We start from the raw sequence: 16,755 nt of genomic DNA on the forward strand, positions 1-16,755 counted from the left end.
TTGTAATCTGTATAGAAATATCACTATTGCCAAATTGTTGCATATTTAAAAAAAAAAATAAAAATTATAAAAAGATAATTACTTACTATAATTACAAACGTTATGGTTATTGATTTCTGACCTTTGGGGTCCCCACTGATACCATTTCCTCCATGGCGACCCTTCTTTCTACCTGGCTGTGCAAGGATCTTGGTTGGGCCACAGCAATAAATCAGCACTGCAAGCCCTTCATTGTCACAAATGAGGTTGGGCCCCCACCAATCATATGACATATCCTAATGATATCATTTGTAAGTGTTTCAGTGGTTCTTAAAGGAGAACTACGGGATTGAAAAATGTATCCCCTATCTTAAGGATAGGGGATAAGTTTCAGATCGCGGGGGTCCGACCGCTGGGGCCCCCCCGCGATCTCCCGTACGGGGCCCCGGCTCTCTGGTTAGAGAGGGCGTGTTGACCACCACACGAAGCAGAGGCCAACACACCCCCTCCATACACTGCTATGAGAGAGCCGGAAATTGCCGAAGGCAGTGCTTCGGCTCTCCCAGAGCAGTAAATGGAGGGCTCGTGTCAGCCGCCTCGTGCGGTGGTCGACACGCGCTCTCTATGCAGAGAGCCAGGGCCCCGTACGGGAGATCGTGGGGGGCCCCAGCGGTCGGACCCCCCGCGATCTGAAACTTATCCCCTATCCTTAGGATAGGGGATAAAATGTTCAATCCCGTAGTTCTCCTTTAACCTGTGGTATGTGTCACCTAGTGGATATTTACTGTAGGCGCATGGTGTTCTAAAGCTGCCCTAATATCCAGCAATATATCATTGCTGGTGGTTATTAGGGCACTGATGTTGCCAAAATAAGCTTACAAAGTAAGCACATCAGCTCTCAAAGGTCGCTCCTCTCAAAAAACCCAGTTTACCCACATTGTTCCTGTCATGCCTGTTTCCACTATCTCTGCTGTGCATGTCCCAATTCTGCCATCATTATCCTTCTTTTTTACAGGTTGGCTTACTTTTTTATGGTGGTCTCGATTTTGTAAACAGGGGGCTTGATTCAGGACCTATCATTTTTAGGGTGTCTAATCTGCGGTCTGTAATTCTCACATCTATTTTATGAGTGAGGGGGTGTATATACAAAGGTCGCTGGTGTGGGTAATGCAATTTTTAGGGGGTCTGATCTGTGACCTGTTATTCTCAGAGGTTTGCATATATTTTAATGGGGGGGGGGGGGGGTGTATAAACAAAGTGGTCTGGTTAATGTCATTTTTAGGGGGTCTGATCTGGAAACCATGTACGTGCCATGTACATATCCTAAGACTGTTTCTGTTTGCATTCGTAGGCAATGTCTCCTGCTGAAAATCAATACTTCATTCTCTTTTGACATCTGTGAAGGATCTGGCAATCAGATTTAATACATTTATATTCCTGGCAAAAAATGATAAATTAAATATTGAGCCATGCTTATCATTGCCTTCTTGTTAAAGGGCCATACCATTGATATTTTTTATCGTAATCAAATTAAGGCTATATACAGTCATAAAAGTGTTGGCACCCCTGATATTTTTCAAGAAAATGAAGTATTTCTCACAGAAAATGACTGCAGTAACACATGTTTTGCTATACACATGTTTATACCCTTTGTGTGTATTGGAATTAAACCAAAAAAGGGATGAAAAAAAGCTAATTGGACATAATGTCACACCAAACTCCTAAAAATTGGCTGGACAAAATTATTGGCACCCTTAACTTAATATTTGGTTGCACACCCTTTGGAAAAAATAACTGAAATCAGTTGCTTCCTATAACCATTAATAAGCTTCTTACACTTCTCAGCCGGAATGTTGGACCACTTTTCCTTTGTAGGAACAGCAATTTTAAGATCTCTCCACAGGTGTTCAATGGGATTTAGATCTGGACTCATTGCTGGCCACTTCAGAACTCTTCAACGCTTTGTTGCCATCCATTTCTGGGTGCTTTTTGACATATGTTTGGTAGGGATCGACCGATATTGTTTTTTTAGGGCCGATACCGATAATCGGTGGAGGTTAGGGCCGATAGCCGATAACTTATACCGATATTCCGGTATAAGTTATCGGCTATTTATCCCCCCGTGACACCGCTGCAGATCATTGATTTAAAGCGGGCGCTTTAAATCAATGCACTGCAGTGGCTTTTGCGGTGCCATAGGCCGCCGCCGTCACCACCCGCTTCTCTCCCTCTACCTGTCAGGGTGGTCCGGGCCATCCATCCTTCTTGTAGTGTCCGGTGGCATTTCGGGTGGAGGGTGAACCGGTCCAGGCTGTCCTTCTTCTCCGGGGGTGCTCTTCTCCACTCCGGGCAGGCTCCGGCCAAGTAACGCAGCATAGACGCCACTGCGCAGTGACGCCCGTGCGCAGCGACGCACCTGACGTCACGGCGTAGCAGCGTCTATGCAGCGTACTAGTCCGGAGCCTGCCCGGAATGGAGAAGATGACCCCCGGAGAAGGACAGCCCGGACCGGTTTACCCTCCACCCGGAATGCCTCCGGACACTACAGGAAGGATGGATGGCCCGGATCGCCCCCATTTCGGGTAAGTTTAAATTTTTATTATTGACTCGGAGGGTGGGGGAGGGGCCCGACCGGTATAGCAGTATGGGCAAAAATCCATACCGTGGGAGAAAAAAAAACGGTATCCGGTTCATACCAGTATACCGCCCAGCACTACGGTGGGGGGTGCGACGCGGTGCGGTGGGTCGGGGGGGGGGGCGGTCGCGGTGCGGTGGGGGCGGTGCGGGGAGCGGGGCATTATCGGCTTATCGGCAAGGTTTTGGCCGATACCGATAAGGCCCAAAATCGTGATTATCGGCCGATAATATCGCCATACCGATAATCGTTCGATCCCTAATGTTTGGGGTCTTTGCCCTGCTGGATGACCCAAGATCGCAAACCCAGCTTTCTGACACTGGGCTGTACTGTGCGACCCAAAATCCATTGGTAATCCTCAGATTTCATGATGCCTTGCACACGTTCAAGGCACCCAGTGCCAGAGTGCAGCAGAAAAAAAACAAAACATCATTGAACCTCCACCATATTTCACTGTAGGTACTGTCTTCTTTGTAGGCCTCATTCCATTCTCGGTAAACAGTAGAATTATGTGCTTTACCAAAAAGCTCTATCTTGGTCTCTTCTGTCCACAAGATGTTTTCCCAGAAGGATTTTGGCTTACTCAAGTTCATTTTGGTAAAATGTAGCCTTGCTTTTTTATGTCTCTGTGTCAGCAGTGGGGTCCTCCTGGGTCTCCTGCCATAGCTTTTCATTTCATTTAAATGTCGATGGATAGTTTGTGCTAACACTGATGCTCCCTGAGCCTGCAGGACAGCTTGAATATCTTTGGAACTTGTTTGGGGCTGCTTATCCACTATCTGGACTATCCTGCGTTGACACCTTTCATCAATTTTTCTCTTCCGTCCACACCCAGGGAGATTAGCTACAGTGCCATGGGGTGCAAACTTCTTGATAATGTTGCGGACTGTGGACAAAGGCAAATGTAGATCTCTAGAGATAGACTTGTAACATTGAGATTGTTGATATTTTTCCACAATTTTGGTTCTCAAGTCCTCAGACAGTTCTCTTCTCGTCTTTCTGTTGTCCATGCTTAGTGTGGTTCACACAGACACACAATGCAAAGACTAAGTGAACTTCTCTCCTTTTTATCTGCTTTCAGGTGTGATTTTTATATTTCCCACACCTGTTACTTGCCCCAGGTGAGTTTAAAGGAGCATCATATGCTTGAAACATATTTTTCCACAATTTTGAAAGGGTGGCAATTATTTTGTCCAATCCATTTTTGGAGTTTGGTGTGACATTACATTAAATGTGGTATCAAGTTTCTGGTTTAATAGAAATGTGCACCATCCTGACTATGTTTGGTAGATCTTCTTCTATCTGTGGCATAAGCTATTCCTTTAACATGCCCAGGTGGAGTGGCCAGTGACAGTATCCTCAGCAGAAAAGAAGGGTCCCTAATGTGCTCGATAAGGAGATAGGGGTTTTCTGAGCCCCGAATTCTAAGGTTGTGGCAATTGACCTTCTCACTGAGATGAAAGGTCGTCTCATTGCCAAACACCAGTTAGTGGTTCACTTCTAAGCTGCCCTGCAAGTCAAGGCAAAAGTCGCAACGTTTCGGTTTACCTTCTGGTTTCAGCACCTGAAGATGCAATCTGTATGGGTTACAAGGCAAATGTTTTCGTATGATACACCATACCGCGGTTTTAGGCACCTGTATTTCCATTCCAATCAGCCTGGTCTACTTTCTAGGACTATGTTCATACATGGAATCCTGTTTTCTGTCTCTTCTGAAGTCTTTGGGTGGCCCATGCTTTTCCCATGACATATACACCCAGTGGTGTGGAATTGCTTCATCCAATGATAAATGCAGGATTTACGTGGAGCACAATTACCAAAGTTTATTCTTAAAAGTTTCTGTTCTGTCACAACAGACCTCAATGTTGCAAATTCCAGTACGCGAAAAGCTTTTTCCTGCTGTGGTGTCTCCATCTTATGTCACATTATGGAAGCACATTTAAAAATTGGTACATTTTTGAAAATGAAAACTGACCTTTGATATGGGCAACTATACCAGTTTGCTTTGTATACTGTAATATCAATTTAGTGAAATATGTATAATAACTGATGTTTGCTATGTCTCCTAGTATCATAACCACTTCTCAACGCCTGACGTTGCTAGGCTCTAAAAGCCAGTTTACTGTGTATTTATTGGCAGGCACAAGGTTATCATCTTTTCATTAGAGAGACATGTGATCCACCATTGCCTTTATCACCCTAGGGGTTTTATGTGACCATTTTATGTGTTTGCAGTACTGCAGGAAATGTTCTCACAATATAAATTTAGCTGGAATGAGAAGTAAGATCCAGAATCTACTTCATATTATTTCATTTTTTTTTTTGCAATTTAATTTTTTTAAACTTTTGGATCACAAAAAATTACAGTAAGATTAATGATCATCTAAATGGCTAGTCCTCAAGTAACTAATGGCTTTCTAAAGAAATACTAGCTACGGATCAATAAAAATCCAGAGTGCGTGGTGCAGTGCCGTGTTTGTTTTATAAGGAATTATGTTACTATCCAGCAGTAGCACAGGAAGAAGCAGATAAATTGAATTTACTAGCTGCAGAAAGGGGAAAGTGAAGCTGATGCTGTACAGCGGCCATTATGTGTTCTGTTTGAAGGCTACATTTATTACCTGATTTTAATTACTCCTTTAGATTGATTTACTTGCTGTTTACTGCCTGGAACCTCTACAGGTCAACATACTTTTTAATGAAAGATATATGTGCACCCTGCCAACCTGAGCATCAGTGTAAACTACCTTCAGACCCACAATGTTAGGTCACTGGCAAGACTTGAAGGTGGCGGTGGGGGGGCTACTTAGTTTTCTATTTTGGCACCACTGCTACAAATTTTACGATTGGTGGGCTAGAAAGCTTAGGATGTATGCAAAACATTAAATGAGAAATACCTTTTCATTGCTTGGTTAGCTGTTCCTGAAAAGCCCATAAAATATCACTTTTTAATGAATCTCTCAGGCAAAACTGTTCTACTATAGAAGAATAATTTGTACATATAGAATATGATGGAGCATCGAATTGAAAATGCTTTGTATGCCACTGTTATTGGACATATACAAGGCTACAGCAATGTGGACGTAACACTTATATGTGCACTGTATTACAACAATGTGTACCACTTACAGATTATACAGATATGTATGAGCCCTTAAAGGGATTGACCACATATGTCTAACTTTAGTAGTGTTACTTTAAAGGGGTACTCCCGTGGAAACCTTTTTTTTTTTTTTCTTTTTTTCAATCAACTGGTGCCAGAGAGTTAAACAGATTTGTAAATCACTTCTATTAAAACATCTTAATCCTTCCTGTACTTTTTAAGGGCTGTATACTAAAGAGAAATCGAAAAAAGAAATGCATTTCCTGTGATGTCCTGACCACAGTGCTCTCTGCTGACCTCTGCTGTCCATTTTAGGAACTGTCCAGAACAGGAGAAAATCCCCATTGCAAACATATGTTTCTCTGGACAGTTCTTAAAATGGACAGCAGAGGTCAGCAGAGAGCACTGTGGTCAGGACATCACAGGAAATGTATTGCTTTTTTGGATTTCTCTTTAGTATTCAGCCCCTAAAAAGTACAGGAAGGATTAAGATTTTTTAATAGAAGTTATTTACAAATCTGTTTAACTTTCTGGCACCAGTTGATTTAAAAAAAAAGGTTTACCAAGGGAATACTCCTTTAATCGTAAAGTTATGACAGCTTCTTATAGTGATGTGTTCCCACTGTGACTCATTCTTGATATATGAGAAGTCCTGTCCCCTTTCTGTTCCATCCTTCTTGACACTGGAAATGGCAATCTCCACCATAAGATGAACGAGCGTGGAGAAGCATGGGACATCCACATCAGTCAGTGTCCTTCATGGGCATATACAGGTGCAGTATAAGATTCTGAAGGAGTTGCATGGTCACATGTTCCTCCATGCTCGGCTATCTTTTGGAGGTGATTACTGTTCACAGTACTCAGAAGGCTAGGGCAGCAAGGGCATGGGATTTCTCATATACCGAAAACAGGGCACAGCGGGAGCACATCACTGTAAGTAGCTGTCATAACTACTATTAAAGTAACATTACTAAATTAAGACTAAAAGAGACAACCCCTTTAATAAGTGAAATACTGCAGAGTCTCCTGCTGTGGAAGTCACTGTTGTAGATGAAGAAAAAGTGACATGCACTGTAGTGGAAACCGCTTCAGTAGCGACATTTTTTTTTATTTGCTGCAAAATTTGTAAAAAAGATTGTCACACCATTAACACTTTCCGATTGTGTGACACATTATCACATTAGGTATACAGGTAAAAGCATCTCAGAGCCTTTTTGTCCTTTTTTCCTTTGTTTGTTTGTTTATTACTTTTTTTTGTCCGTAAAAACTAATAATTTTAAAAGTAGTATCATAAGTATAGATTTAAAACAAGTAACACTTAGTTTAGTTACCGTATTTTGCTGGTGAGTGTTTTTAGACTCTGCTGCATTCGGCACAGTGTACTCTTATAGCCATAAATATGGCTGACATATTATGCAAAAAACCCTTGAAAACTAATACTTGTTCCATTAACTATATTTATGATATAACAGTAACAAATATCATAGCAGATAATGGTTCCAAGGCAACATATATAGCTTCATAACATGAACTTATAAAATGAAACTGCTAGCTATATATCTGTCAAGACATGTTTACTACTGTACTCACATAATGGGAAGGGCAAGAAGGAAAGACAATATACAGTAATCTTAATAGTCCAAGAGAGCAAATTTGAAATAGAATATGTCCAAGTAGATTCACGTGAATGATAGGAAAAAAGGAATGCTGGCCCTAAAGTAACAGGATACCATTTTCTGACTCTGTATGAATGCAGGTCAATAAACCTTACTAGCATCTAACTACTGTATGCATATATAAATATAAGTTCTATGAAACTGATTGAAAATGTATGTATGTATATATATATATATATATATATATATATATATATAGTTGGAGAAGGTGAAAGCCCCTTTCACCTTCTCACAGTATATAATTTTTTTTTCAATCAGTTTCATAGTACTTATATTTATATATGCATACAGTAGTTAGATGCTAGTAAGGTTTATTGACCTGCATTCATACAGCGTCAGTGGATGGTCGGTATGTGTCACCGAGGTTCCTGGCCTCAGAGTCAGAGCCGGTAATTTCCCAGTGTCTGCGCTGCAGATTGCAGACTGACACTGCAGTTGTAGTATGGATGTAAAGCTAACTCGGGATGGCTCTTACTGGGAATGGCCAAGTGTTGGGTGGGGGCCATTCCCCACAATCCAGGTCGCCTTTTGTTGGCCTTAAAGGCAGCTTGCTCCACCAGCTGGAGGGGATTGCATGTTTGTAGCCCTGGCTCTAGTCTGAAAGCTGGTGAGCCACCTGCCTTGAGGCCTAAAAAGACTTTGTTATTGGCGCAGGTGTACGTTGTTTTTTTTCCTTTTACTGCACTAAGACTGTTTTGTTGTTGCCAAATGTGAATAAGACACTTGATTTGATTTGAAAATCCTGATTCATTGCCTCTATAACTGCAACCGCACCTGTCTGCAAGAGCGAGTCATCACAATATATATATATATATATATATATATATATATATATATATATCTACTGTATATAGATGGAAAAGGGTGTTGCAATTACCCAAAGTGCCCAACAAAATGGCCATAAGCATCTGCAATACTTTTCCAGTGTACTGGGTTTTAGTCCCCTACTTAATGTTGATATACACCTTTCATATGTTTTTGGCTAAATTCACTCACCTTTTACTTGGATCAACAAGATCCAATCTCTAAGGTTTGTTTTAACTTCCATGTGCAGATAAAACCACTACCTTGGCCAGTGGCCGTGCGATGTTGCCCCTGGAAAGGGTTTCCTTATTAAGATCTTTTAATTTGTATGTCCATCTGAAGTGCCACCAAGTGTTACTATTGGCACAGATCCTACACTATGTGTATCGGAGGTGTTCCTAGATCTCAATTCCCAGTTTATCGTGGCATTGATGGCATTGTTGTGCCAGGAAAAGCCGTGTCTGATAGAACCTGCATAGTTTACCCACCTTGTTTCTCAAGCTATATTACCTTTATGGTTATGTCAGTACTTCACAGAGAACAATACTGCAGCCTTTGAAAACTGTGCATATTTGCCATATAGCGGAAAGATGCTGATAGCTGCTGTAATAAAGAGCTGAGGGAAAGAAACGGGGCACACCAGGTAAGCAATTGCATGTGATTCTGAAGCAGTTTTTTCTTACCTGACATCAGAATACCCCTTCAAGGCTACTTTCACATTACCATCATGTTCCTGCCTTTTGACACCCGTTATTCAGTAATAACGGATCATGAATTAACAGATCAAATAACTGATCAAAACGGATCATAACGGATGTCTAATGTCCGTTATTTTAATGAACATTCTGTTAAAATAACAGACATTGGCTATCCGTTATGATCCGTTATTTTATCCGTTATGATCCGTTATTGTCCGCTAATTTCAACCCAGTTTTGACTTCCTGGTTAAGATGCTTTACTGAGCATGCTCAGTAGCAATAACGGATCATAACGGAATATACAAATAACGAACACTAATGGAAGCTATTTGTGGACAGCTGTCATTCATAGACTTCAATGTAAATTTTTAAAAGTCCGTTATAAGTCTGTTATTTTTGACGGGAGAAAGATTAGTGCATGCACCATTTTTTCTCCCATCAAAAAACGGTCTGGAATCATAACTGACTGCAACTGGTGATAACGGATGCTCAAAAGATCCTACTGACATTAAAAGGGTACTCCACTGCAAAACATTTTTTATAAATCAACTGGTGCCAGAAAGTTAAGCAGATTTGTAAATTATCTCTATTAAAAAATCTTAACCCTTCCAGTAATTTTCTGTTGTAGGATCCACAGGATCTTTTCTTTTTGAATTTTCTTTCTGTCTGACCACAGTGCTCTCTGCTGACAGCTCTGTTCATTTTAGGAACTGTCCAGAGTAGGAGCAAATGCCCATAGAACATCTATCCTGCTCTGGACAGTTCCTAACATGGACATAGGTGTCAGCAGAGAGCACTGTGGGCAGACTGAAAAGAAATTCAAAAGGAAAAGAACTTCCTGTGGATCATACAGCAGCTGAGAAGTACTGGAAGGATTAAGATTTTTTAATAGAAGTAATTTACAAATCTGTTTAACTTTCCGGCACCAGTTAATAAAAAAAAAATTCCAGTGGAGTACCCCTTTAATGGGATCCTTTGATGGCCGTTATCAGGAGTTCAGAATGGGAGAGCATGTCAGGGATCATTTACAGGATGACAACAGCAGTGTGAAAGAGGCCTAACTATGTAACTCCAGCCCTGGGTACTATAGTGTGAGGCATAAGTCCATACAGTTTGCATTGTTTTTTATCCATGTGTTGAAGTTTTATACCTGAATCAGATCTTGCTGTAGATTGCCTTTTTAAAGAATTGACAGGTAGTGCTTGGGCAGCTCTTTGACATAGTGACAAATGTTGTTGCCATGAGAGTAGATTGTGACAGTGAGATGACTTTCATGTTCCCCTTTGCTTTTTGCCCTGATATTCTCATGTTTTATGCATTTACAGTGTTGTTAGGCATTGCTTTTGTTTATGTATTTCAAAACCAATTTCCAAGCAAAGTTTATTACGTCATATTCCATTAACTGCAATGATAGCAAATGTTTGGTGGTGGTGTGTACAATGGCACGACCTGGAACCATGCATTATTTTCTCTTCTTTTTGTTTGCAGTATTACGGTATATAAATAGGAGCATTGGTTGGTTGCTCAGTGCCTTCCAGCATAAGTTAATGTATAAAAAAATGGATTTCTTAGCAGCGAGTCAGACTGAATTGATCAGTGATGATAGAACAATGTTGTTTTTGCAGGGCCAGAACTCCATTAATTCTCTATGGGGCATTTAAGTTTTGCCAAATTCTGAACTCGGCTATGTTTGGTGGCCCCTTAGAGAATGAATAGAATGCAGTGCACTCCGTATATTCCAGGGACTATTTTGTTGTTGTTCTTTGGATTGGTTGGGGTTCCCGTGGTCAGACTTCCCCCTATCAGATTATTATTTTCTGTTCCTGTTGATAGGGGATAACTTCTTTAGATGGGACTACACCATTAAGTATTTTTTTACGTTTTTATGGTAAACATATTTTTAAAACCTTAGTGTTTTCACTAAACATCGTAATAAGTAGGCAGTTCCTTTTCAGTAGAGAACACGTCTCAGCAGTTGTCTCATTATATTCACAGACAGGATTACAATGTAAGGTGACATTGTCACAAACAATGGCTCAAATATATGTCTATATCACGTTGGGGATTGGATGAAATTACTAGTAAAATATAGGCATGATACTACTACAGTGATCCCTCAACTTACAATGGCCTCAACATACAATAGTTTCAACATACAATGGTCTTTTCTGGACCATTGTAACTTGAAACCAGACTCAACATACAATGGACAGACAGTCCAGATCTGTGAAACGTGTCACAACTGGAAGAACTGACCAATCAGAATGGGCATTTTACTGGTAAATCACCTCTATTACCGAAGTACATGCACTGACTGGCTGTCTGGTAGCGCCCCCTACAATACAGGGAGGAACTGCAAGTTCTGTACTACTCCTTACCTGTGCCAGGGTTAGCTGCTCCTTTTGGACACCAAGTAAGGGTGGCTCCATTTGGGAAACTGTGTGTACTGTACAGGACCCTGAAGAAGCTCCTGTCCTCTACATAAACCATTGTTTCCCAACCAGGGTGTCTCCAGCTGTTGCAAAACTACAACTCCCAGCATGCCCGGACAGCCAGCGGCTGTCCGGGCATGCTGGGAGTTGTAGTTTTGCAACAGCTGGAGGCACCCTGGTTGGGAAGCACTGACATAATTAGTGATTTACAGCTCCCAGCAGATCTTTCTTACTTTTATATGTAAGGACTTGCTTTATCTATATTAGTTATCTACTTGTTTTTCTTTAATCCTCACCTTTTCCTATTTTCGGATGACATTTTGGTGGCTTCAGAACCAATTACCAGGTTTCCATAGAGTTATGGTCTCAACATACAATGGTTTCAACATACAATGGTCGTCCTGGAACCAATTAATATTGTAACTTGAGGGACCACTGTACATCGGTAAAAATAGGGGTGTAGACATCTTGATATATCATTGCGTCAAAACATACCAGCTAAGCTGATTTGTGTTCAAATAAAAGTCTGGGAAATTTGATGTACATATCAACATTGTCAGCACAACAGTTAAATGCTTCTTGAAACAACACCCTTGCCAGTCATTCAATCTCCAGAAATCTGCCCCCTAGTGATGAATGGATTGTATTTGAATAGCCCATCTTATCCAACTGGAACAAATGTTTGCGTTTTTCTTGTTTCTGAGATGTTTTGTTCCATTCATGCGAAATATGTTTTCATGTGTCTAGGAAGACAAATCTGTAGCCCCTATCCTTTCTGGTTGGATTCCTCATCATAATCCATCATCAAAGAAGTCCAAACATGCCTAAGCTATCCAAAGAACAGTACCAAATGGTTCATGGTGGAAGATGGAGGCATTTTTCCCATCTCCTAGGCCTAAATGTATGAATACGGGTGGGTGGCAATCTAGAAGCTTTTCAGCCCCTCATATTTCTCCGCTTTGTTCAGCTGAAAGACTGACCAAGAGGTCACAACTGCCAGAAGCAGGTCTCAAAAATCTTGCCTTGAAAGCTGGTGTGCCCTTATATTGGGGATACTAGATTTAAACCTCTCACCAGAAGTCCCCCTGGGTAAATTTCAATACTTTGTATGTAGGATTTTTTATAATTTTTTCTCCCTTTTAGTTTTTTCTGTGTGGTGTACATTGTTAATTTGTATTTTTTGTGTTTATTTTTTGAACATTCATTTATTAAAGGGGTACTTCCCTGGAAAACTTATTTTTTTAATCAACTGGTGCCAGAAAGTTAAACAGATTTGTAAATTACTTCTATTTAAAAATCTTAATCCTTCAAGTACTTATCAGATTCTATTTGCTCCACAGGTAATTTTCTTTTTGAATTTCCTTTTCAGTCTGACCACAGTGCTCTCTGCTGACACCTCTGTTCATTTTAGTAACTGTCTGGAGTAGGAGAGGTTTGCTATGGGGATTTTCTCCTACTCTGGACAGTTTCTAAAATGAACAGAGATGTCAGAAGAGAGCACTGTGGTCAGACAGAAAGGAAATTCAAAAAGAAAAGAACTTCCTGTGGAGCAAATAGAAGCTGATAAGTACTAGAAGGATTAAGATTTTTAAATAGAAGTAATTTAGAAATCTGTTTAACTTTCTGGCACCAGTTGATTAAAAAAAAAAATGTTTTCCAGGGGAGTACCTCTTTAATTTCTGCCTTAGTCTAGTAAAACATACCATATATATTGCTTCTGGAAACAGTCTGTTTCAGTGTTACACTGTAGATTTAGGTTATTCTTTTTCCTTTTTTGTTAACCTACTAAGGATAGTAGATTATATATGGAAATTATACCATATGCAGATTGGATTGGTGGCTTTCTGTCGACTGGAAGTAGCAGGTGGTTGCAGTGGTATATTAAGTGTTAAAGTGTGGGTGGTGTTAAAGAGGGATTTTTTTTTCATAATTATTTCCGGTCTAGTGCAGACATATAGGGGGAGATTTATTAAAACCTGTCCAGAGGAAAAGTTGCTGAGTTGCCCATAGCAGCCAATCAGATCGCTTCTTTCATTTTTCAGAGGCCTTTCAAAAATGAAAGAAGCAATCTTATTGGTTGCTATGGGCAACTCAGCAACCTTTGATAAGGTTTTGATAAATCTCCCCCATAGTAATTTTATAAATCGCCATTTACCCAAATTAACTCACGAGTTTTCTAAAGAGGAGGAAGTTTGTCATAAACATCTCTATTATAAAGCTTAAGACAGATAAGAGGGGCTCCGCCATTAACAATAGATAATTCTCACAGTTCATCAACTCACCCTCCTTGCAAAGTGACTCTGCCAAAAAACAAATCTCAAAATGTTAACAAAACTGCAGCTCTGGCAAAATGGCCACCCCCTTAACCCCTTAACGACGCGCAAAAAAATTCCAAAGTGCAAAAAAGCGTATTTTTGGTCACTTTTTATACCATTAAAAGCTGAATAAAAAGTGATCAAAAAGTCTGATCAAAACAAAAATAGTAATGATAAAAACTTCAGATCACGGCGCAAAAAATTAATCCTCATGCCGCCCTATACGTGGAAAAATAAAAAAGTTATAGGGGTCAGAAGATGACAATTTTAAACGTATAAATTTTCCTGCATGTAGTTATGATTTTTTTTTCCAGAAGTACGACAAAATCAAACCTATATAAGTAGGGTATCATTTTAACCGTATGCACCTACAGAATAATGATAAGGTGTCATTTTTACCGAAATATGCACTGCGTAGAAACGGAAGCCCCCAAAAGTTACAAAATGGGGTTCCTTCTTCGATTTTGTTGCACAATGATTTTTTATTCCGTTTCGCTGTGAATTTTTGGGTAAAATGACTAATGTCACTGCAAAGTAGAATTGGTGACACAAAGAAAAAGCCATAATATGGATTTTTAGGTGGAAAATTGAAAGGGTTATGATTTTTAAAAGGTAAGGAGGAAAAAACGAAAGTGCAAAAACTAAAAAACCCTGAGTCCTTAAGGGGTTAATCATGTACAGAAAGTATAATAAAACAACCCAGATTAATAAAAATAATGTTTCAGATGATGGCTGTAGTAGTATAAAATATGGGTGGAATAGATATGGTGGAATAGGCAATAATGCAGTAGCTCAATGGTCATCACAGTTGACCTGCCACATTGGGATCTTTGGTTGAAATCAGGCCATGGACAACATCTGAATGGAACGAGTGTGTTCTTGCCATATATGCATGGGTAAATCCCATACTCCAAAAAGATATTGAAATTGGCTCTTGTGTGTGAGTTGAGATAGGGAAATGATATTGTGAGTGCACTATTGACAGTGAGTGATGGTACTTTCTGTACAGTGCTGCAGAATATATTAGCAATATTAGCAATGAAAGCAAGTATTAAGAACCTTTAAAGTGAAACTGACAGCCGGTTCATCTGCACTTAACCCAATAAACAGGGTTATAGTAAGGTAAACCGAATAAAAATGAGTTATAACTTAACCGGTTTTGTGGTCTGTGGAACTTTTAATAGCCGGCATTGCTAATATGTTAATCATTGGCTTTGTGGAATGGAGGTGGAATCTGGTATACCGTCATCCCTGTCTCCTTGCCCGGTCCTGCCTCTATTGTGCTAAGCTGGTGATTAACATATTAGTAATGCCAGCTAATAATGGGTCTATCTTCAAAACTGGACCGCAAATCCAAGTAAATTATACTCATTTAAATCCGGTCCACCTGCACAATAACCCTGTGTATTGGGATTAGTGCAGGCGAACCACTTGACAGCTTCCTTTTAAATATATTTAGAAAAAGTAGAAATATTAGAGATTTAACCTTGATGCAAACGTCTTATCATTTTATACAGTATTTTATTTAGCTTCTGCGTAAGTGCTTAACTAGTTGAATAGACATTATTAAAGATCTCTATCAAGGATCCTCTTAGCCATGGGTGACATGGTCAGAAAATATAATAATAATAGCAATAAATACAGGAACAGACCCCAGGGTTCTACATGCACATTTTATCTATGTAATGGCGAATCATTTAAAATTGGGCTTGAAATCAGCTCGTTTTATGTTCTGCGCTAGAGGATCAGCACTTCTCAGCTGTCACCGCTGAAGGTTATTCTCATTTGCCTTGAGCCAAATTCTTATTAGCCAAGACTTTATGACACTTCCTCTAGTTCATATTTAAAAGTCCTAAATTATATAGGAAATTTTATTGCACGTCAAGCTTAAAAGTGAGAAATACACAACTCTAGTTTCCCTTCTTCAACATCTCATGGCAATTTTTATGTATATAGCAACATTTGGGATGCGTGATTCACTTTTACAGTAAACTTAATATAAAGGTGCATCAAGAGAAATGCTTTTGTCCTTATTTTAAAGAATTAGTGTTGGTTTTCTACCATTGAAGAAGCTTGGCCAGGGTACACTTTTTTCAGTTTTTTTCTTCCCTTTGTATTGCACTTTAAGAAAATTGTTACTCAATAAGGGTATGTTCGTACGTACATAATCCGGATTATGTTGCTATCCATTGACTTCATTACACAAGTGGATTTACAGATGTGGAAATCCTGCAGTGGAAAAGCTCATCTGATTTGCTACAGACCTATTGAAGTCAATGGATAGCAACATAATCCGCTTGCAGATTTTTCACAGCAGACTTCTCCAGCAAAAAAACTGCAGAAGATAATGTACATGTGAATGCACCCTGAAGACTGACACAAAGAAAAAAAAAATGGCAACCATAGATAATGCACACCAACACATATGTAAATTAATGTAAATATATCTTTATTAACAAACCCAAAAAAAGTGGAGATCATATTAAAAACACTTAAAACCACATAGTAATGCACAGAGGATTGGGACGTGACCCTACCTTCACCCCCTAACCTACCTAAGTGTTTTTAATATGGTCTCCCCTTTTTTGGTTTTGTTAATAAAGATATATTGACATTAATTTACATATGTGTTGGTGTGCATTATCTATGGTTGCCATCTTTTTTTCTTTGTGTCAGTTCTGTGTTTGGGCAACCTTTTTTGCACCCACATTTATTATAGTCGGGGTGCCCATCCCTCTTCTTTGTTATAGATACACCCTGAAGACGAGATAACAAGAAGAAGTACAAGAAGATGACATTTAGCTTTAATTGACCTAACCTCTAGTCACACAAGTGTATTATTTCTCAAGGATTTATGTCCCATAGATAAGGGTTTTCCTACCATATAAGCAGATGGCATTTGGTCCCCATAATTATTGGTCTCTTTCAAGCATGTACATGGACATTATTCTCCATGAAGGGGTTAAAGGGGTTTCCAATAAACTAGCACTTCATTAAATTTTGTCATCGTTGTATGTTCTATATACACTTTCATTTTTTCTTGTGTTAACAAACTGGGTCACATGACAGCTTTGCCTTTGTTTACTTTATTTCCTGTGTTGTCACGTTTGCTC

At 39.6% G+C, this 16,755-nt stretch overlaps 1 protein-coding gene across 5 annotated transcripts in view; it reads left to right on the top strand.

Annotated features, from left to right (window-relative positions):
• Positions 1–16,755, top strand: part of MAPK10 (mitogen-activated protein kinase 10) — a 271,558-nt gene that overhangs the window by 65,535 nt on the left and 189,268 nt on the right. The gene's annotated exons all lie outside the window — the stretch shown is intronic.

The sequence above is a fragment of the Hyla sarda genome, chromosome 1, assembly GCF_029499605.1.
Source record: "Hyla sarda isolate aHylSar1 chromosome 1, aHylSar1.hap1, whole genome shotgun sequence".
NCBI lineage: Eukaryota > Metazoa > Chordata > Amphibia > Anura > Hylidae > Hyla > Hyla sarda.